Genomic DNA, 21,034 nt, shown 5'->3' on the forward strand with positions numbered 1-21,034 from the left:
ACCATTTATTTTCGGTCTGTCATTACCAAGGAGCTGGTCAGTGGCACTGAGAATAAATTTTTCACACTGACCGAAGCCCAGGGTTCATGAGCCACAAAACATATTTGAGGGCCACAGGCAGTCACTCAACCTCCTCCTGCTCATCCTCTGGGAAAGGTGGGCAAGAGAAATCCCTCCAAAGCCTCAGGGCAGTGAGGGGTGCCCATTCCCTTGCCCCTGACTTTGGAAAAAACTTTACATCTCCATACATTTCCTTTGAAGTTCAGTATGCCTCGAGAGACCTTCCCTGCCTGCCACACCCATACACATCCTATTCATCCCAGCTCAGAAGTAGTGACCATCAAAATAGTAATCATAAATTGGTTTTGCCCCTCTTATTCTGTCCTACCTTGCTGTAATTTCCCTTTACAGCACTCATCAAAATCTGCAGTGATGTATTTCGTGTTTATTTCGTGCATATCTATGCATCCTACTTGACCGAAGGCTGCATGAAGGCAGAGATCATTTGCTTTGCCCATCCTTGTATTTATAACCTGTTACAATTATAACCTGTTACAATGTCTGGCACATAGTAGGTACTCAGTTTTAATATTATTGAATGAATGAATGAATTTATTGACTATTTTCAATGTTATCAGGCTCTGGGCTAAATGCTACTGATACCGGGTCTGTTTTAATCTTCTCGACAACCTTCTGAGGTAAGCATCATTATTACCCCTTTTGAACAGATAAGGAAGCTGAGGTTCAGTGAGGCTCAAGAATTTGTCAGTCACACAGCTAATAAGCGGGGACCCTTGGATTCAAATATGACTTTGTCTACATCTACAACGCAGCTCTCAGCCACAATACCACACACTTTGAATAATTGCAAATGGTGATGGGGATAATTAAGATGATGATAAGGTAATCATTTAAACACCTCTAAATCAGGAAAAAAATCAGAAGACTGATAATACTCAGTGTTGGTGGAGATGTGGATCACTAGGAATTCCTAATACACGGCTGGTAGGCATATATATTAGCAAATCATTTTAGGAAAAAGGTTGGCAATATCTAATCCATTACATTATACTTATACTATAGCACAGTGCATATAGTGAAATATGGATAAGCTGGTGCGGCCACTGTGGAAAGCAGTCTAACAATTCCTCAAAACACGGAATTACCATATGATGCAGCAATTCCATTTTGGGGCATATATTTGAAGAGATATTGGCACCCCCATGTTCACAGCAGCATTTTTCCCGAGAGCCAAAAGGTGGAAGCAACTCAAGGATTCATCAGTGGATGGATGAATGGATAAGTATACTGCACAGAATGTGGTGTGTGCATATGGATCAGTGGATATGATTTAGCTTTAAAAAGGAAGAAATTCTGGGGTGCCTGAGTGGCTCAGTCAGTTGGGCGTCCGACTTCTGCTCAGGTCACGATCTTTCGGTTCATGGGTTTGAGCCCCGTGTCGGGCTCTGTGCTGACAGCTCAGAGCCTGGAGCTGGCTTCAGATTCCATGTCTCCCTCTCTCTCTGCCCCTTCCCTACTCACACTCTGTTCCTCTCTCTCTCTCTCTCTGTCCCTCCCCCACTCACACTCTGTTCCTCTCTCTCTCTCTCTCTCTCTCTCTCTCTCTCAAAAATGAATCAACATTAAAAAAAAAATTTTAGAAGTATACTGCCCAGAAAAGGGGGCTCTGACCAGACTACCTGTGCCATGTTTTACTCCTTTGCTGGGTATCCCTTTTAAGACCATTGGCTGTTTGATGCTGGCTGATTGGTGGTGGACCACCAGGCTGGCAAGAGGTCTGGAAACTTTGAAAACGAGGAAAGGTTGAATGAGAGGGGTGCTGGTCTGGAAGGCGCCCATGGGCTTGTTGGAGAGTGTAATTGAGAAGTCCAGCTCTTTGCTGGGCTAAACCACTGTTCTGTTCTCTCTGGGAAATTCATCCTCTTTGATTAAGCGAGTAACCTCAGAAGGAGCCAGATCCACAGAATCAGCCTGGAAAAAGGAAAGGGCAAGTTAGGGGACACAAGAAACCTACCACCAACTACCAGAAAACCTGTCTTATAGACATGGATTCATTCTGGGAAGTTCCAGAGTAGGTTAGAGGCCACAGGGGAACTGTATAAACAGAGCTGGGTAAGCACCTGCGAGATGGGCTCCCTGTGAGGTCTTGGGCATGTCCAACCATCTAGATTGGGAGAGATTCCAGAACTAAAGGCTGGGGAGGCCAAAGAAGATGACAGTGTGTCCTCTCCTGCTTTATGCTAATGATTCAAATGCATCCAAATGCTAGGCACCCTGCCCGCCAGGAACAGCATTTGGTTTTAGATCCACTCAGTCAATGTTGGAGTTGGATTTTCTGTCTAATTCTTCCATAAACCATTCTGATTTTACCATGTGCTAGATTAGCCCTTTTAATAAAAGTTGCGGTCCCTGGAGAATTAAAACTTCTGCCCAGGCTTAGGTTTTACTATTGATAAAGCAAGCCATGCATTCCACTAATAAAAAGCAGTTTAAAGCAGATGCATCTAGTTTATTCTATTTTGCAGACCGGTCATAGGTGCTACCTCCCCTATAAACAGTCCACCATCTTTTCAAGTTTTTTTCCCACATGCTTTTTATTTTTATTTATTTATTTATTTTTCACAGAAAAGCCAATTTATTATTACTAATGTTAGCTTTTGTGGAGGATTTTAGGTCACATATTAGCAGTCTCATCAATAATGTGACCATTACCTATAATCAAAACTGTTCAGAAATAAAATTATATACATATATAATGTATAATATAATACAAATATTTTTTCTATCTGTTAATTTCCAAAGCATGCTCATTCATATCTGACTGACCAATAGTACATAAATATCCTTTTATGATAGGCCAGGACATCCATTTTCTCCCAATTATACAAAAACAAATGCAAAATAGTGTTACGTGACTTCCTTGCCTGAAATGATAAGACTGTGTGTACATACATACATTTAAATCCCTTTATTCCCATTCCATGTTTTTGGCTGAACTTTATTCGTATATCTGCCCTTCTTATGAAAGGCATCTCTATCTCTTCTCTTGTGAAAGGCATCACTATCCAGTTACCCAAGCCAAATCTCCTTCTTCTCCATCCCCCCACCTCTAGTCACTGAGTGCTAACAAGACATCTTCTTAAATCTTTCTGGAATGGATCTCCTCTCCATTAGAATTCCCTTTTGCAAGCCCACTTCTTCATCAGTCTGAACAAAAGATTTTAATTGCTCTGCTGCAGTTTTCTCTTCTTTAGTCAGTGGTGACAGCTCCACATCTGTTTGCTTTTGTAGTTCTTGTATCATGGTCATCGTCTTATTGACAGCACAAATGCGGCTCTTACTCTCTCTCCGTTCTATACCAATTGGTTTAAAGCGGGCATACAAAGTTTGATATCGAGACTTTATTGCTGACAATTCCTTTAAGAGGGTAACTGGATTTCTCCTGCCTGCTGCATCAGGATGACTAGTCTTGATTTCATATTCCAGCCTGTATTGGATGTAATCCAGATCAGAGCTTTCTGGAACATCACTTCCAGCTTATCGACCTCCGCCTCCATGTTGAATCCCCCACATGCTTTTTAAAATTTTTTTTTTCAACGTTTATTTATTTTTGGGACAGAGAGAGACAGAGCATGAATGGGGGAGGGGCAGAGAGAGAGGGAGACACAGAATGGGAAACAGGCTCCAGGCTCTGAGCCATCAGCCCAGAGCCCGACGCGGGGCTTGAACTAGCGGACCGTGAGATCGTGACCTGGCTGAAGTCAGACACTTAACCGACTGCGCCACCCAGGCGCCCCATCCCCCCCCCCCACATGCTTTTTAAAGCATTTCCATATTCTGCAATAAGTGTTTCAATCACCTTTTATGGAAACCCACAAGACACTGAACTTAAGGATTTGTATAAACAGCCACAGGCGGTTGTCTTTCGATACCGTACAACGCACGGTCATGAAGAAGGGACCACAAATAAGTCAGCTGATTGCATGTCACTTTAAAACCACTGAATGTAGACTAAAGGCCGCTGAAAGGTTCTAATCTATACTGACTCCAACTTGAACCCCATGAGAAATGCGAGGTATGATGCCGATGTCTTTTCCTAAATCTGGCGATTTCTTTTCTTTCTTTTTTTTTTTTTCAACGTTTATTTATTTTTTTTGGGACAGAGAGAGACAGAGCATGAACGGGGGAGGGGCAGAGAGAGAGGGAGACAGAGTCGGAAACAGGCTCCAGGCTCCGAGCCATCAGCTCAGAGCCCGACGCGGGGCTCGAACTCACGGACTGCGAGATCGTGACCTGGCTGAAGTCGGACGCTTAACCGACTGCGCCACCCAGGCGCTCCTGGCGATTTCTTTTCTAAGCAGTAATTAAATCAGTGAGAATGATATAGATTTATGTGAGTTGCTCAAATCTTTTTAGCAGCCATCATGAAACCAAAACCCCACCGATACACTTTACACGTCTGCGATTGGCAAATTTTGAAATGTCAGATCCACGCTAATTTATTTTGCAAGCCACTCCAGGAAAGCCAGGTCTCAGCCCAAGCCTCCCCCTGCCGGTAGGAGAACGGTTCCAGAAAGTCCTCCAGAGCTGACGTCAGGGCCCAGTGGGCTCTCTTTGTCCCTTCGCTGGCACCGTGTGGTGTCCCTGAGAAATTTTCTGCTTCTGCTGCCGGCACTGGCATCGTGTCAAACCTGGTTCAACACTTCAGTGTGTGCTGAGTCAGAACAGGTGCAGGGATGAAGTAACCACTTTGTATCCACATTTGAATATTTCAGCTCATGAGCAAGCTGGCTCAGGTGTGCTTCCTCCTTTCATCTGCCACCCGTTTGCTCAGCCCAGGACCGGTTGTCTGCCCAGCATGACCTGAACAGGTTGCTTCATCCTTGTCATCTGATTGAATTACTGACAGCATGTTTGAAGCTGCCTTTTCGTTCGTAAGAGGCAACTTCTTTCTGCTGTGGAATCATTTCTCCCTTCAGAGCAAAGGGCCCTGGGCCCTGCCGAGACATGGCCCTGAGCTTATGACCGGAGACTGTGGTAGAAGGGAGGCAGTCATGTGTTTGGCCATAGGAGTGTCTCTCCACCTTTCTTTCTTCCAGAGTGGAAGGAAGCACAGAGAAGGAAGAAGCCCCGGCCTCCCTTAGGGACCCAGGAAGGGAAATGAGAAGCTGACTCAGATTCACAAAGAACTTAGCAACGAAAAGGGAGGTCTTCAGCATTTCGTGCTTTCCAAGTGGGCAGTTCCACATGCATACCTACTTTTTAAGGTTAATAGGGATTACGAATGAGGGGCTGGCTTGCAGACTGACATGGGCCGAGGTTGCTGCCGATGAGGAAAATCAAAGCAGTCTATTAGAGACGTCAAGGTCTCCTAGACGCCAGTGACGTTCGCCTTTAACACACAAACAGCTTCTCTGACCTCACAACAGAGATGTCTGAGCCTAGGGCTGGGATCCACCAGAATGGTCCGGAGGTGGTGCTGAGAGAAGGCAGAGTTACATAACCAGAGGTGAGAGGCAGAAAGAACTAGATGCCCAATATCCAGAACACTCTCATACACAAGCACTGGACTGAGGACGTGCCCTAGAGAGGATATGGCCAAGGTGACAAGGACGAGCACTGGCAGAGTTAGAGAGGAAGGCAGTTGCATTGACAGTCTCAAAATAATTTTTTCAACAAAAAACAAAAGTGTATTTCTGCAGCCCAAAGTGGAAAGGACTTTTGTTTCTTCCGAAACAAACAAAAAAAATGGGGGTAGGTAGATGAAGGAGGCAAAGGAGTCTTGGTCTGGTATTAACCAATTCTATAAGGAGATTAAATAGATCCACAAGCCATCATGAGGGTACAGAGCTGGAGCACTGGGGTGGGCAGGCTGGGGAGGGTGGGAGCTGAAGGGCCGGTTTTCTCTCCCGGGGAAGCTGGGACCAAGGAAAAGCCCCTGGTCGCAGAAAGCCAGGCAAGCCAGTTGGCCTGGACGCCTCTGGACTCGTGATGTGTGGACACTCAGCTCCCTATACCTGGCAATTTCCGGCATTCTCCCCACCCCACCTTCACCAACCTATTATCAAGAGAAAGGAAAGATACGTTGAATGATTCGAGGGAAGGTTTTCTCTAGAATGAGCCAAATTTTCTCTTCTCATGTAGAAAAGAAAAAGAAAAAACAAGCCGATGGGGCGCTTGGGTGGCTCAGTCGGTTAAGCGTCTGACTTTGGCTTAGGACATGATCTTGTGGTTTGCGAGTTGGAGCCCCGCATTGAGCTCTGTGCTGACAGCTCAGAGCCTGGAGCCTGCTTCGGATTCTGCGTGTTCCTCTCTCTCTGCCCCTCCCCCACTCATTCTCTCTCTCTCTCTCTCTCTCTCTCTCTCTCTCTCAAAAATAAACATTAAAAAAAATGTTTTTAAAATAAAATACGAGGGGCGCCTGGGTGGCGCAGTCGGTTAAGCGTCCGACTTCAGCCAGGTCACAATCCCGCGGTCCGTGAGTTCGAGCCCCGCGTCGGGCTCTGGGCTGATGGCTCGGAGCCTGGAGCCTGTTTCCGATTCTGTGTCTCCCTCTCTCTCTGCCCCTCCCCCGTTCATGCTCTGTCTCTCTCTGTCCCAAAAATAAATAAACATTGAAAAAAAATCTATAAAAAAAATAAAATACGAGAACCAGAAAAAAAAAATTTTTAAAGAAAGGAAAAACAAGCTGAGTCATCAGAAAAAAGTTATAATCTTATACTTAGTTGAAACCATAGTGATTATTCTAAAGAAAACAGGTGAGAGACACATGAGACCCACTAGAGATGGAGGCCAGGAGGGGCAATCAGGTAACCCAGGTACACGGTTGCTGTGAACTTGGCCACTATCCCCCTTAGAATCAAGACCGCAGCAAACCACGATCTGGGCCAATTGCCATGGAAGGGGGTCCTGTAACCCTCCCTACTGCAAACTACTGGGGTGTCTGGTGAAAGCAGGCATCATCATCTGCTTGTGACCTCGAAAGTGCAGAGCACATGGTCAGTACCCTGTGTGGCTCGTTGACCAGTAAGAATCTTTTAAAAGCAAATGGATGGGTGAGATGTATTAAAGGGGACAGTTCTTCCTAAAGGCCACATGAAGGGAATACTGTCAAACCTCTGACCCTCAGAAAGTCATTCAAGGAAACTTCTAGATCTTCCCTCCATATGTCTTCCATGTTTACCATCATCTAACCAGTCTGACCGTGTCAGCGGTAAGACAGCACCCATGGCAGTGTGACCCGGGAAAATACAATAGGGGACCACCCTGCATGGGGTCTGGGGCCATGTGGAGTGAAGCCATGAGGGGCAGAGAGAGGGACTGTGGTGGCTCTGGAATCCTCGGGCCACATCAGTGCAGCATTGTCCTAAGGTTTATCCTGACAGGAGGCATCCCAAGGCATCCGGCAAACACTCTAGGGCTGAGGTGATAGTGACATCGATATTTTCTTGCTTGATTTTAGCTTTCATTCCCAGGAACATGATCTCAATTTAGAGTTTCCATGGGAAATTCTGCTAGAAATCTTGCCAGTTCTGCCATCCAGGGCTTTCCCAAGTATGCCATCAGCTTATGGCCACTGAGGGAGACTGTCAGGCTGCTTCCAGACAGCTAAGGAACACATTTCTCCAAGTAACCTAGACACTAAGACAGTATTCTCTGAAACATGTATTCAGTACGAAGAATCATACGGGAAAAAAAATGTTTGTAGTCACATCAACTTGGGAAATACAGAGCTAAACAAAAGTAAACAGGCTTCTTTGCCGCAGAACTTCTGGGGGGGGCCTCGCCATGTGAGCGGGTGCTGGAATCTACAGCAAGGGGGTCCGTTGTGTGTAGCCTTTCCCACCCTTCTTGGCCATCAATCCCTCCCTCCCCCACCTTCTTCCCCTCAGAGAACCACATGACCTCACTTGCCCAGAACAGCGTTGCTTTAATACTAACTGAAAATAAAGGATTAGACCACCTCGAAAGCATGCTGTTGGAACCCTAACGGAATAGGCCGTGATCATCAGTGGTGCCTAAATTCCATAAAGGTGAAAGCCCACAGGGAATGTCACCGTGTATGGATCAGGCTGATGCCAACCGAACCCACCGATGCACCCTCATGTCACAAAAAGAGAGGCACTCCTAGATGTGTACACCAAAGAAATAACACAGGCGTTCAAGCAAAAATTGGTACACGAATGTTCATTGCATCACTATTCACAAAAGTCAAAAGGTGAAAACAACCCAAACGCCCATCGACTGACTGATGGATAAATGCGATATGGCGTATCTGCGCAACGGAACGTGATTCAGCCACGAAGAGAAATGAAGACCTCACATGTGCTACAATGTAGAAGAACCTTGAGAACACCATCCTAAGTGAAAGAAGCTGTCCTAAAAGGCCACACATTACACGATTCCATTTATATAAAATACCCCTGGACACAAAAAGCCATTAGTGGCTTCCAGGGGCTGGCGGAGGGAACGATCGGAGAATGAGTCAAGGGTTTTTTTGGGGGGGTGATGGAAAAGTTCTGGAATTAGTGATGGTTGTACAACATTGTGCATGTCCTAAATGCCTCTGGATGGCACACTTTAATATGGCTTAAATGGTACGTTTGACATTAGATGTATTTTACTACAAAGAGAGAGAGAAGGAGGGAGAGAAAGCAGTAAAGGAAGGTGTACCTTTCTGATGGGGTGCAACAGGCCGTTCACAGCACCTCCTATGAGATAGTCTTGCCAAAAAATCCAACTCGATTATGCCTCTGGGCTACCAGTTTATAGGAAAATAGGAAAGGGAAACATTCAACAACTCCATGCAGGTGCATTCAGCAAAATGGAAAATGAGGGACACCTAAGGAACAAATCACCAGGTTTCTTCAACAAATAAAAGATAAGGAGGGAAAAAAAGTGGGAGGGTGGACAGTCCGAGTTTAAAAGATTTACAAGACCTATCAGCCGAATGCAATGTGTGAACCATATTTGGATTGTGATTAAACAAGTTAAGTTTGTTTGTTTGTTCGTTTTAAGTATTAACGTGACAACCAAGGACATTTGATTACCGACTGGATTTTTTTTTTTTATATTAAGGAAGTATTGTTAAGCTTGTAGCTGTGATAATGACATTACGGTGATGCAAAAGGATTTTATTTTTAGAAATACATACTGAAGCATTCATGGATGCAAAGATATGTGTGGGATTTGTCATAAAGTAATTCAGTACAAGGAAGGGGAAGAAAATGGATGGCAGTTTAGAAGAAACAAGATTAGCCATAAATTGATAACTGCTGGAAGCTGGGTGTTCTAATTTTGTATTAAGTTTGAAAATGTCAGGGGCACCTGGGTGGCTCAGTCGGTTAAGCATCCAACTTCAGCTCAGGTCACGATCTCGCAGTTTGTGAGTTTGAGCCCCGTGTCAGGCTCAGTGCTGACAGCCCAGAGCCTGGAACCTGCTTCGGATTCTGTGTCTCCCTCTCTCTCTGCCCCTCCCCTGCTTGCACTCTGTCTCTCAAAAATGAATATAACATTAAAGAATTTTTTTTAGAAAATGTCCATCCAAGAAGTATTTTGAAAATACATTGCCGAGCAACGAATGAAAAGAAGGACCTAAGTCTTGGACGTGGGGTAATTTTCTTTTGTCTTTTCTTTTTTTTTTTTTTTTAACATTTATTTATTTTTGAGAGACAGAGCATGAGCAGGGGAGGGGCAGAGAGACAGGGAGACAGAATCTGAAGTAGGCTCCAGGCTCCAAGCTATCAGCACAGAGCCCGATGCGGGCTCGAACCCACAAACCGCAAGATCATGACCTGAGCCGAAGTCGGACACTTAACCGACTGAGCCACCCAGGTGCCCCCGGGGATAATTTTCTAATGATCACATCTCTGGTAGATGTGGGATGTTCAGATTAGACCCAGAAATTATAAGCCTGGGATTTTTATATTTGTTTTCCATCCTTCCTGCCATGTTTGAGAAAGAAGATAACCATTCTTGTAAAACAGGGTCGTGTCAAGGAGAGCAAAAATAAAAGCATTTTTTGAATGTTTGCTCTATGCATGTATTGATTTCTTTTTTTTTTTTTTAAGTTTTTTAGGGGCACCTGGGTGGTTCAGTCAGTTAAAAGGCCAAGTCTTTTTTTATTTTTATTTTTGTTTTTGTTTAATTATTTTTGATAGAACACAACGGGGGAGGAGAAGAGAGAGGGAGACACAGAATCCGAAGCAGGCTCCAGGTTCTGAGCTGTCAGCATAGAGCCCGACGCTGGGCACAAACCCAGAGACCGTGAGATCATGACCTGAGCTGAAGTCGGTTGCCCAACCAACTGAGCCACCCAGGTGCCCCTTAAGCAGCCAACTCTTGATTCATGATCTCACTGTTGGTGAGTTCGAGCCCTGCGTTGGGTTCTGTGCTGACAGTGCTGGGCCTGCTTAGGATTCTCTCTCTCTCCCTCTCTCCCTCTCTATGTAAACAAGCAAACAAACAAATAGAAATGTATTATTTTGAGAGAGAGAACATGAGTGGGGCAGGGGCAGAGAGAGAGAGTTCCAAGCAGGCTCAGTGCTGTCAGCACAGAACCCGATGCGGGGCTCGAACTCACCAACAGTGAGATCATGACCTGAGCCGAGATCAAGAGTTGGCAGCCTAACCAACTGAGTCACCCAGACACCCCTGCATGTATTAATTTCTTATTCACTATCCTCTAATAGCTTCCCATCCCACTAAGATTAAATATAAATTCTTTACCATGGTCCATGATGTCCAGTATGATTTCGCACCGAATACCATTCTCCCTTCCTGTTGCATAGGCCTCCTGCTATTTTTTGAAAACAGTTGGTATTCTCCTGCCTCAGGGCCTTTGCACTCACTATTCTCACCACCTGGAGTACCCTTTCCCCCAGCTAACTGCGTGGTTCTCTCCTTTATCTCCTTCAAGTCAGACTTTCCCTAGGCACTTCCTTAGGGAACACAGGCGTGTGCTCCCGTGCACATACCATCACTTGCCTCTCCTTTATCTCTTTCCCCCTGCTTTATTTATATCTTGTAGCATTTATCACCCTCCCCCCGCCCCCCGACAAATTACTTGTTGATTGTCCGTCTGCCCCCAGTGGACGGCAAACTCCAATAGACCTGGGCTTTGTTTTATTCACAAAACAATGCCTGACACACAGTAGGTGCTCATTAAATATTTATGGAATTAATTAATTTAGTGCGCACCCAAAACTGTGTAGGTAAACATGCCCATGTATTCAGGAGGGGGGGGGGGGCGGCTGTGGCTGAAATGTGTTTTCATACTGGCCCAGTCCCACCTGGGTTAGCTGGATCTAGTTAAACTGGGCCAAGATGTCTGCAGGGTATGCAAATGCTTTGCAGTGGAAGGAGACTCAGTCCATTCCAGCGTAGAGCAGGGATCTGGAGGAAGTGTTCTAGAACTCTGCTGAGGCTGGGGTGACTCTTCTTTTCTTGAGAAGAGTGAAATTAGATGAAGGCCCAGCTAAGGAGTGGCAGCGTCTGCTGGGGAGAAAAAAACGGGAGAAATGACACAAGCGGACGGAGTGTTTAGGGGTCACAAGAATGCAATGGACTCAGACTCTACAGATGGTTCCAGGTGCTTCAGTGAATTTGTTTCCGGGGAGAGCACGCCAATTCACAGATGAATGAGCGATTCCGAATGGTAAATATTCGACAAGCAACCATGTGTGGGAGGAGAATTGGGCCCTGGGTAGCTGTCGAATGTATTTGGAAGAATTTCACTCCTGCCCAAGATGACCTCTTGAGCTGCTCTTCAGGTTGCTGTCCAGAGGAATCTGGGTTTTTTTCTAAAGGAATCCAGGTAGCTAATACCCCCCTTTAGCACCCAGGTCAGACAACTCACACTTCAGAAGCTGGGCTTTGTGGGTTATGTATGCCTGCACCCTAAAACTGCAAAGAAACTGAGTTTCCATATGTTGGAGAAGAGAGTCGTGAGCCTATCTCCTTGAGAAACAGCCCGGTTGAAGCCACAGAGTGGGGAGAGGGACCCGTGTCTTCTCAGCTGCTCACTTCCTAGAAAGCTGTACGGCAAAATAGCGTGTTAACAATGTGAATATTTAAATCAACAAGGTGGTCCTGCTGAGCACAAGATTCCTATAGGAAACATTTTGGTAGAATAAATAATCCTTAATGTACAGTTTCAAAAATGAAACACATTTCTGTACTTCCAGTTCCTACATGGCAAAGCATCTCTTGACATCAGCCAGTTTCTGATCTGTAAGCCACCTCGCTGAATTTCAGTGTCAGCTACGCCAAATAACATCTCTTGGCTGTGAAAAGATTTTCTGGCAGGCTCTCAGAGACAAGGACAGATGGCATTCCGTTGGGGGTACTCCCGGCTCTTTGTTTTAGCAAATATTGACACTTTTGTAGGAAACAGATCCAGATCCTCTTTCTTCCTAACTCATCTTGGCAATCCTGAAGGTTTGGAGAGAGAGAGTTCCATAGAATCGGGACAGCGCACTTGCCACAATTACAAAAGGCATATAGCAAGGAGGGTAATGGTCATGGTTGATTGATGCTCGCAAAGGTCACAAACTAGTAAGCAATATTCGGTGATCACAAATCACTTTCGAATAGCAATGAGAGAGGACAGGTGGGGAGAGGGGACCACGTGAAGGAAAAGCCTCTCCAAAAAAATTCCCATTACTGTAGCAAGTGGTTTTAAGATCCCCAAAATATGTATAAAAAAGAGTGTATCGTGGAGTTATAAAAGTGAAAATATAACAACAACCTAAACCTTCATCAGCAGCAAACTGTTTGACTAAATCAAGATACATCCATATTATAGGATATACTGCAGCCTATAAAGATGACAGTATGGACCTGTATTTGTTTAATATGGAAGATGCAATCAATAAAAGTGTTTTTTTTTAATTTTTTAATCTTTATTTATTTTTGAGGGAGAGACAGAGTGTGAGCAGGGGAGGAGCAGAGAGAGAGGGAGACACAGAACCCGAAGCAGGCTCCAGGCTCCGAGCTGTCAGCACAGAGCCCGACGTGGGGCTCGAACTCACAGACCGCGAGATCATGACCCGAGCCGAAGTCGGACGCTCAACCGACTGAGCCACCCGAGCACCCCAGAAGTGGTTTTTTAAAAGCAGGTACGAAAACCAAGTTGTTACAAAAACAACTTATCTTGACAAAATTATTATAGAACTCACATGTTATATACATTATAAAAATTATTTTTATAAAAAGTGTGTGTGTGTGTGTGTGTGTGTGTGTGTGTGTCAGAGAGAGAGAGAGAGAGAGAGAGAGAGAGAGAGAGAGAGAGAGGGAGACATTGCCTGAGGCTTTTGCTGGGGGCCTTGCTGCAAGAGTGAGGAAAAGAACAAAACAAGTCAGGGCAGAGGGAGCCTTGCAGGTAAGACATGGGGACAGGGTAAAAAAGGTTCAAATGGCTTCCGAACCAAGCCTCCCACCCATCTGTCCTTACCGGAACAGGCCTCCCGAGAGCCAACATCAAAACTCTCTGTTTCAGCATCACCCCTTCCATACCCCGGTTCTGAGGGTGCCATGAACTCAGTGGTACCCAGAGTATCCTGATCTTTACTCAGGAAAAATTACTTCCTATATAATAACAAGAACAATGCCAAGATGAAGAGAAATAGAAACTTGACTGCATTAGTTTTCTAGAACTGCCATGGCAAATTACCACACGAAAAGCTTGGTGACTTGAAACAGAAATGTATCTGTCACATGTGGTTCGGAGGTGACATGTGCAAAACCAAGGTCCTGGGAGAGCTGTGCTCCCCCAGAACGTTCTAGGGGAGAATCCTTGTTGCCTCTTCTGGCTTCCAGTGGCTCCTGGCGCTCCATGGCTTATGGTGGCATTGCTCTGATCTCTGCCTCTGTCTTCACACCACCTTCTTCTCTGTGTGTCTGTGTCCTTTTCTGTGTGTGTCTGTGTCCTTCCTCTGTGTGTCAGTGGATTCAGGGCCCACCCTAATCTGGTATGATCTCACCTCAATCCTCACCTTATTATATCTGCGGAGACCCTATTTCCAATTTAGGTCACAGCCTGAGGTTTGGGGTGGATGTGAATTTTGGGGGGACTATTCGGCCTACTGTAATATCATAGACAACATTTGTTCAGCAAGCAACAACTCTGACTAGAATTTACCTGTTTAAGGAGTGCCTGCGTCACTCATCGGTTAAGCGTCCAACTTCAGCTTAGGTCATGATCTCACGGTTTGTGAGTTCGAGCCTCACGTCAGGCTCAGGGCTGACAGCTCAGAGCCTGGAGGCTGCTTGGGATTCTGGGTCTCCCTCTCTTTCTCTGCCCCTCCCCTGCTCGCACTCTGTCTCTCTCAAAAATAAATAAACATTAAAGAAATTAAGAATTTACCTTTTTACAAAAGGAGGCGGAAGGCAGGTAGGGATCGGCAGGAGGCTCAGAATCGGTTCTCCATGGCCCAGAAAGCCCTGCCTCTGTGGTGCAGTTTGACAGAGCGCTGCCTTGGAATTAAGATCTGATAGAGATTCTGGAGTACAGGACAACAAAACTAGGAATTAGAGAAAACTAGCAAGGACAAAGAAACAGTTAAGCAGGAATTATTAATGATGTGCATTACCAAAGAGAACATTATAGCTGCTATCAAAAATATAAATATGCTTGAAGGAGATGATCAAGTAAGTGAGAGACTTCAGGTGCTAAACTAACCATCAGTTCAAAGAATAAAATACCCGTCAACTTTACTAAATAATGGTCAGGGTCGTTGGCCTCAAAACTAGTTTCTTAGTGTAAAGGGGCACTAAGTGGGGCCTCTAGAAACTGGACTTACATTGATCCCCACTCAAGGATTCTTAGGTTTCCTACACTCTGGATGATCAGTGACTTTCCCCACAACCCAAGTTATGTGTAGTGTGACATTGCAGGATAGAGATCAACGTGTTAGCCTCTCCAGATGTCATCACCCAGGTAGAGGTACTAACAAAAAAAGGAAGACACATCAGAAAGTCAGGGGGAGACCCGTACATGTTCCCCTTCCAGTTGGAGATTTAACCAAGAGGAGAGTGTGTTTTCTTCTCCAGAGCTATGTGGTGGTGCTTTTTTAGGACCAAAAGCCTCACAGTCAACTGAGAACACGAGTTTGGTAGCAATCAAACATGGTTCCTCATTGATTGCCAAGACTTTCAGAGACATTGACGGCAAGAAGGGAACTTAGAAACCTGTCAGGTTCAAGTTATCTCTGTGCAGGTAAGAGGCCCAAGGTCCAGATATGTAGGGTCCCCCTTCCAAAATGACTTGTTTAGGTGAAACTAGGATTAGAGTCAGGAGTCCCAAGCTTTCTTCATGATATGCTTTGAACATTCTCACCAAGCAGCATTTCTTTTTTAAATTTTTTTTAACACTTAATCATTTTTTTTTAATTTTTTTTTTTTAACATTTATTTTCGGGACAGAGAGAGACAGAGCATGAACGGGGGAGGGGCAGAGAGAGAGGGAGACACAGAATCGGAAACAGGCTCCAGGCTCCGAGCCGTCAGCCCAGAGCCCGACACGGGGCTCGAACTCATGGACCGCGAGATCGTGACCTGAGCTGAAGTCGGACGCCCAACCGACTGAGCCACCCAGGCGCCCCAACACTTAATCATTTTTGAGAGAGAGACAGAGAGAGACAGAGAACAAGCGGGGAGGGGCAGAGAGAGAGGGAGACACAGAATCCAAAGCAGGCTCCAGGCTCTGAGCTGCCAGCACACAGCCCAACGCAGGGCTCGAACCCACCAACCGCAAGATCATGACCTGAGTTGAAGTCAGACACTTAACTGACTGAGCCACCCAGGCACTCCAGCATTTCTTAAACACCTAGAGTATAAATGGGTAAAGTGTTGACCTACTTTGAACATGCCACTCTAGGTTTGCATTAGTATATTAAGTCACTGTGAGTGCTAAAATAATATCCTCAGTCGAAAAGAGTAGGTGCTGAATGAGTGGTTTCTAAGTGAATGGAATGCAGAATAAGACCAAAGGACAGTGGCTCCCCAGATGTGCCAAAGACAGATATCCAGGCTCTCCTCTTGTCTTGGAAACACTACGAGTCCCCACCTTCCAGCTTCCTTTGCTGCTAAGTGTGGCCATGTGGCCGAGTTCCGGCCAATGGAATGTGAGTAGAAGTCATGGGTGCCACTTTCAGGCCCGGCCCATCAAACCCTCCTCCCATGCTTGGTCTTCACTCTCTTTCTTCATCACCAGCCAATGGAGAAGATGCTGAGGACAGGGAAGAAGACAGAGCCACAATAAGGAAACGGCCTGTGTCCTCAAATGACCCAAAAAAGTGCAGACTCTCCTTATCCCAAACACTTTTTTGAACAGTGAAATAAGAAGTCAACTTTCACTGGGTTAAGCCACTGAGATTTGGGGGTCATTTACTGTAGTGGTTAGCCACTCTGATTCTGTTTGTGTGGGTGGTTAATCAGAACGAGCCCCACAATATTTTAGGTGGTAGGCACTTCAGTTGTGATGGACAGGACCAAGGTTGGCAATGCTAATTTCTTTTGTTCCCAAACGTGGATGGTGCAAACTCGTAGATTTCTCATTCCCTGCTGATCAGCCTCACTCTGTCTCCCATGCCTCTCTTCATAATTCCCTTTCTGTTGTCTGTGTGTCTTAAACACACACACACACACACACACACACACACACACACACACACAACGATCAAACTCTGGAACTTTAACCTGAATATAAGAATTCTTATTCATACTACAGAGACCAGGTGGGAGGAAGCAAAACCCTTTAGATTGTGAGTTCCTTGGCATTGGCCTAGCCTTAAACAAACCTATTTCTCACATAAGGAGTCTGAGGCTCCCCAATCAGTGGTGTGTGTTTGATCCTAACAAGACTGTAAGGTAGAAATCAAAACTGTACCCTAAATACAGGATTGGTTATTTTTGTGTAATAGATCAAAAAGGAAGAGCACGATACAATTAGGTATCAGTTGATTCATCATCACCAAGACTGGTACCAGATAGCAAATGAGGCCATTCTTAAATCTATTTTGCAGAAGCCTTTGGTAAAATGTCTTAACAACTGCAGAGCCATTTAAATTCTAGTGACTAATATCTGTTTGGAAACTAGCGATGCTTAATTCTTCCTCCTAGATAAAATGACTTCTGCCTGAATTCATGTCGTGGACTTTTAATAGGCTATTTTGCTCAATCCTGGAATTTCTACTACAAATTGAAATTTTTCTGTGGCTAATATTAGCGAAACTTTCAAAAGAAGGATTGCAAAGTTCTAACGTGTTTTCTTTTTTGCTGATTTTGGATAGATACTTACAAGGAGTTGCCACAGAAGAAAGCACGGGAGCTCAATTCACAGCAGCTCTTGATGGCTATGTTTTCATAGTAACTATCCTTCATGCCAAGTTACAATCTTACATTTATGATTGGGGTAAACGAGATTATTGTATCTAAGGACCAGGATGTGCTGCTGCAATGCTACTTGGTAGTTATAAATTATTCATTGACTATATCACTAACCACACAACACAATTACAGTTGCATTTTCAGTGTTTCTTTCCACTTGTCTGATGTCCTTTTCTGACACAGGGTGTGTTAGTTATCTAGGCTGTGTAACAAATTACCCCAAGATTTAGTGGTTGGAAAGAACATTTGTTATCTTAGAGTTTTTTTCTGGGTCACAATGTGCCACTTAGATACATCCTCTGGCTTGAGGGTCTTCTGCAAGGTGTAATCGAGAAACTAGAGTGGGCTACAGTCATCTCAGACCTCAACTGGGATAAAATGTGCTTCAAAGCTCACTCAAGAGACCGTTGGCAGGCCTCAGGGTCTCACTGGCTATTGGCTGAAGACATGAGTGCCTTGCCACATGAGCTTGTTCATAGGGTATTCGCAACACAGCAGCCCTCTCCAAGAAGGCGAGAGTAAGAGATGGAGAGAGGAGGTGAGTGCTATGGTCTGAATTCTTGTGTGCCCCCAAAATTCATGTATTGAAACCTATCCCCCCAAGATGATGTTATTAGGAGGCATGACCTTTGGGAGGTGGGTAGGTCATAAGAATGGAACTATCGTGAATGAGATTAGTGCCTTTATAAAAGCCGCCGAGAAAGCTCCCTTGCCCCTTCCACCAGGTAAGGATACAACCGGATGTCGGCATTCTGCAGCCCGGAAGAGGGTTCCCACCAAAACCCACCCACAGTGGCACATTGAATCTTGGATTCCCAGGCTCCAGAACGATAGACTTATGAGCCACCCAGTCCTATGTTATTTTTTTATAGCAGCCAGAACAAATTCAACAAGCAAAAAAGAAGCCACTGAGTCTTTTTGTAACCTAACCTCGAGGATGACATCCCATCACTTTTGCCATAGTCTATATGTTAGAAGTAAATCACTAGGCTCCGCCCACACGCAGGGCAAGGGGAGCCCAGGAAGTCATCTTAGAACCCGCCTACCTCACAGGAATGCCATTTAAAGCCGTGCTTTGCAAAGTAATCCTGATGAAGGAGCCCTTTTCTTCCCCCCCACCATCTGCTGAACGTCGATACTTTTTTAAAATAAATATTCATTTCTAAAAAAACAACAAAGGCATAAAAAAGCAAACCCACTGGATGTCGCATAATGTCAAACTGCTATAAAAACTTCTAAACACTTTTGATTCTATTATTTACCTCATGTGGACCAGAAACAAATAGTTTTGTGGATTGGCACCAGTCTCGGACCATCCTTTGAGTAGCAACAATTTAAGGATTTTAATAAATGCAGGTTACTTTTCAAGGCTGTTACAAGACAATCGTTTGTACTTTTCACTTGGCTACTTCTGGATGGTGGGATTCCAGAAATTTTAAAAAACCTGAGTAGAAGTCATTCCTTCTGTTTGCACTCCACTCTCTCTGCAAACCTAAAACTGGGGTCTTTTGTTTTGATTAAAGTCAAGAGTGTGTGGGACTGATCCTGAGTCTCCTGTTTAAGATTTTACTGCAAGGTCCTTTATAGGCCCTCCTCGTCACTAATCTGTGAGCTAGAATTAAGGCACTTTGGAATGAAGCAGTCTGACAAATAATATGATTATCCACGTGCTTATTTATTTATTCTTTCTTTCTTTATATTTAAAGATTTTTTTTTTTATTAAATAATCTCTACACCCAACGTGGGCCTCAAACTCACAACCCCAAGATCAAGAGTTGCACGCTCCACCGACTGAGCCAGCCAGGTGCCCCTCCATGCACATTTTTGAAGATGAGGGACCAACCCCTTTCCCAACTAATGTTAGGAAGTTTGAGGGCCCTTGCTGATGCTAGTCTGTTACTCAGGTCCCTGAAAACGCTTCTCAAGTGTAAATTCCTCAACTCAACTGAAAACAATCATTCTGGAGCACCAACTCTGTGCAAGGTTCTGGAAGATAAGACTTTGAAGAGAGCCCCATCCCTGTTCTCACCTGGTTTACAGCACTTCCTTAATGGTCATGTACATCTCAATATTTTCCCACGTGAGTACATCCTTTCTCTTGTTTCTAAGTGTGTCACATATCTATATCTAATCTCCCTAATAAAATCATAAACTCACCAAGCAAAAGTATCCATTTCATGTCCTTCAGTCTTCGGCAACAGCATCAGGCAATTTAGTAGGTCTTTGTAAAAACCGGAATTCGGTGGACATTCACTGAGCCCAGAGCCTGAATCCCCAGCCCAGGCACTAAGTGCTGTGAACAAGGCTTCTGTCCCAAACCTCACTAGGCTGGCGGTCATCCCTCTTCTTGCCTCTTTGTCACCCCTTAACCCATCCTTCAAGGCTTAAAGCAGAAGCAACTTTAAGAAGCCTGCTTCTGCCCCCCTGGTTCTCAGTGGGGAAAATGAAATCTAGTGTGAACTTTTCACACCAGGCCCAGAAGAGAGAACTATGTCGAGAAAGGGGCTTTTGAAAACAAGTCTTTCTTGCTCAGCTCCTCACACAATTGCCAAACCTCAGTTGGTCATCCCCTTCTATTCTCTCCCTACTCCAAGGAAGGGAGTGAGGGTTAGTAAAAGCTACTTTTGCAAGGCCCCGTACTGAGTACCATGTGAGCACAGAAGTGAGCCAAACAGGTTTTTTTTGTTTTTGTTTTTTGGTTTTTTTTTTATCCTCAATAATTTACAATGGGCAAATGAGACGTATCCTCCACTATAATACAAAGTGGAATGGGCCAAGTGTTGCACTGTGGGAGAATATGGGGGGCGGGGGAGAGATTAATTCCAAATGGTGAAAATTCAGAGGATGTATTTTTGGGGTAAGCCTCGGAGGACGGGTGACATAAATAATGAGTAACACAGAACACTTTCTATGCCAAGTGCTGTGGTTAGTGGTCTGCATGCATCTCATTTAGGGTTCGCAACTCTCCTGGGGAAGCGCTATTATTGAAACCACTTTACAGGGAGGAAACTGAGCCACAGACAGAGGGAGAAATTTGTCCAAGCCAGGCTAGTAAGCGGTGGAGGGGAGGATTTGAACTCGTACAGGGTAATTCTAGGGCTGGTGCTCTTAACCCTCACTTAAGGAACAAAGGGGACCACGTGGCAAGGTCTAGCAGTGTGCAGGGCTTGCTCAGGAAACAGTGAGGAGTTGTGAGGCTGGAGCACAGGGCCTGGAGGGGTGAGGTGGGGGGTGGGGAAGAACAAGGGTTTGGATGGGATGCTGCTTGATCTCAATGGCAGCTGTGGAATCTATATGTCAAACTCCGGGCTTTACAAAGAGTATTTCATCTGACTTCACCACATCCCTATTAGACAGGGACTATTATCCCCATTTTACAGGTAAGAGAACTGAGGTACAGACAAGTTAAGCAACTTAGTCAAGGTCACACGACTGGCTGATGGTGGGGCCAGGATACGAAATCAAAGGTCATACTTCCAAACCCACTGCGCCAGCCCAGTGTTCTCATGTGGGCGGAAGCCCTTTGCATGCTGCCCAGGGTGTCTGCTTTCCCCTAGTTTACATATCCTGTCCCTTCGCACCCACCTCTACCCCTGACCCCCACCCCCACCCCGCGCCTTCAGCTA

General features: G+C 45.0%; 1 pseudogene; it reads right to left on the reverse strand.

The window, feature by feature from the left end:
• Positions 1-2,640: 2,640 nt before the first annotated feature.
• On the reverse strand, positions 2,641-3,579 carry LOC122486455 (annotated as a pseudogene).
• Between the last annotated feature and the right edge of the window lie 17,455 nt (positions 3,580-21,034).

The sequence above is a fragment of the Prionailurus bengalensis genome, chromosome A2 (assembly GCF_016509475.1).
Source record: "Prionailurus bengalensis isolate Pbe53 chromosome A2, Fcat_Pben_1.1_paternal_pri, whole genome shotgun sequence".
NCBI classification, from domain to species: domain Eukaryota; kingdom Metazoa; phylum Chordata; class Mammalia; order Carnivora; family Felidae; genus Prionailurus; species Prionailurus bengalensis.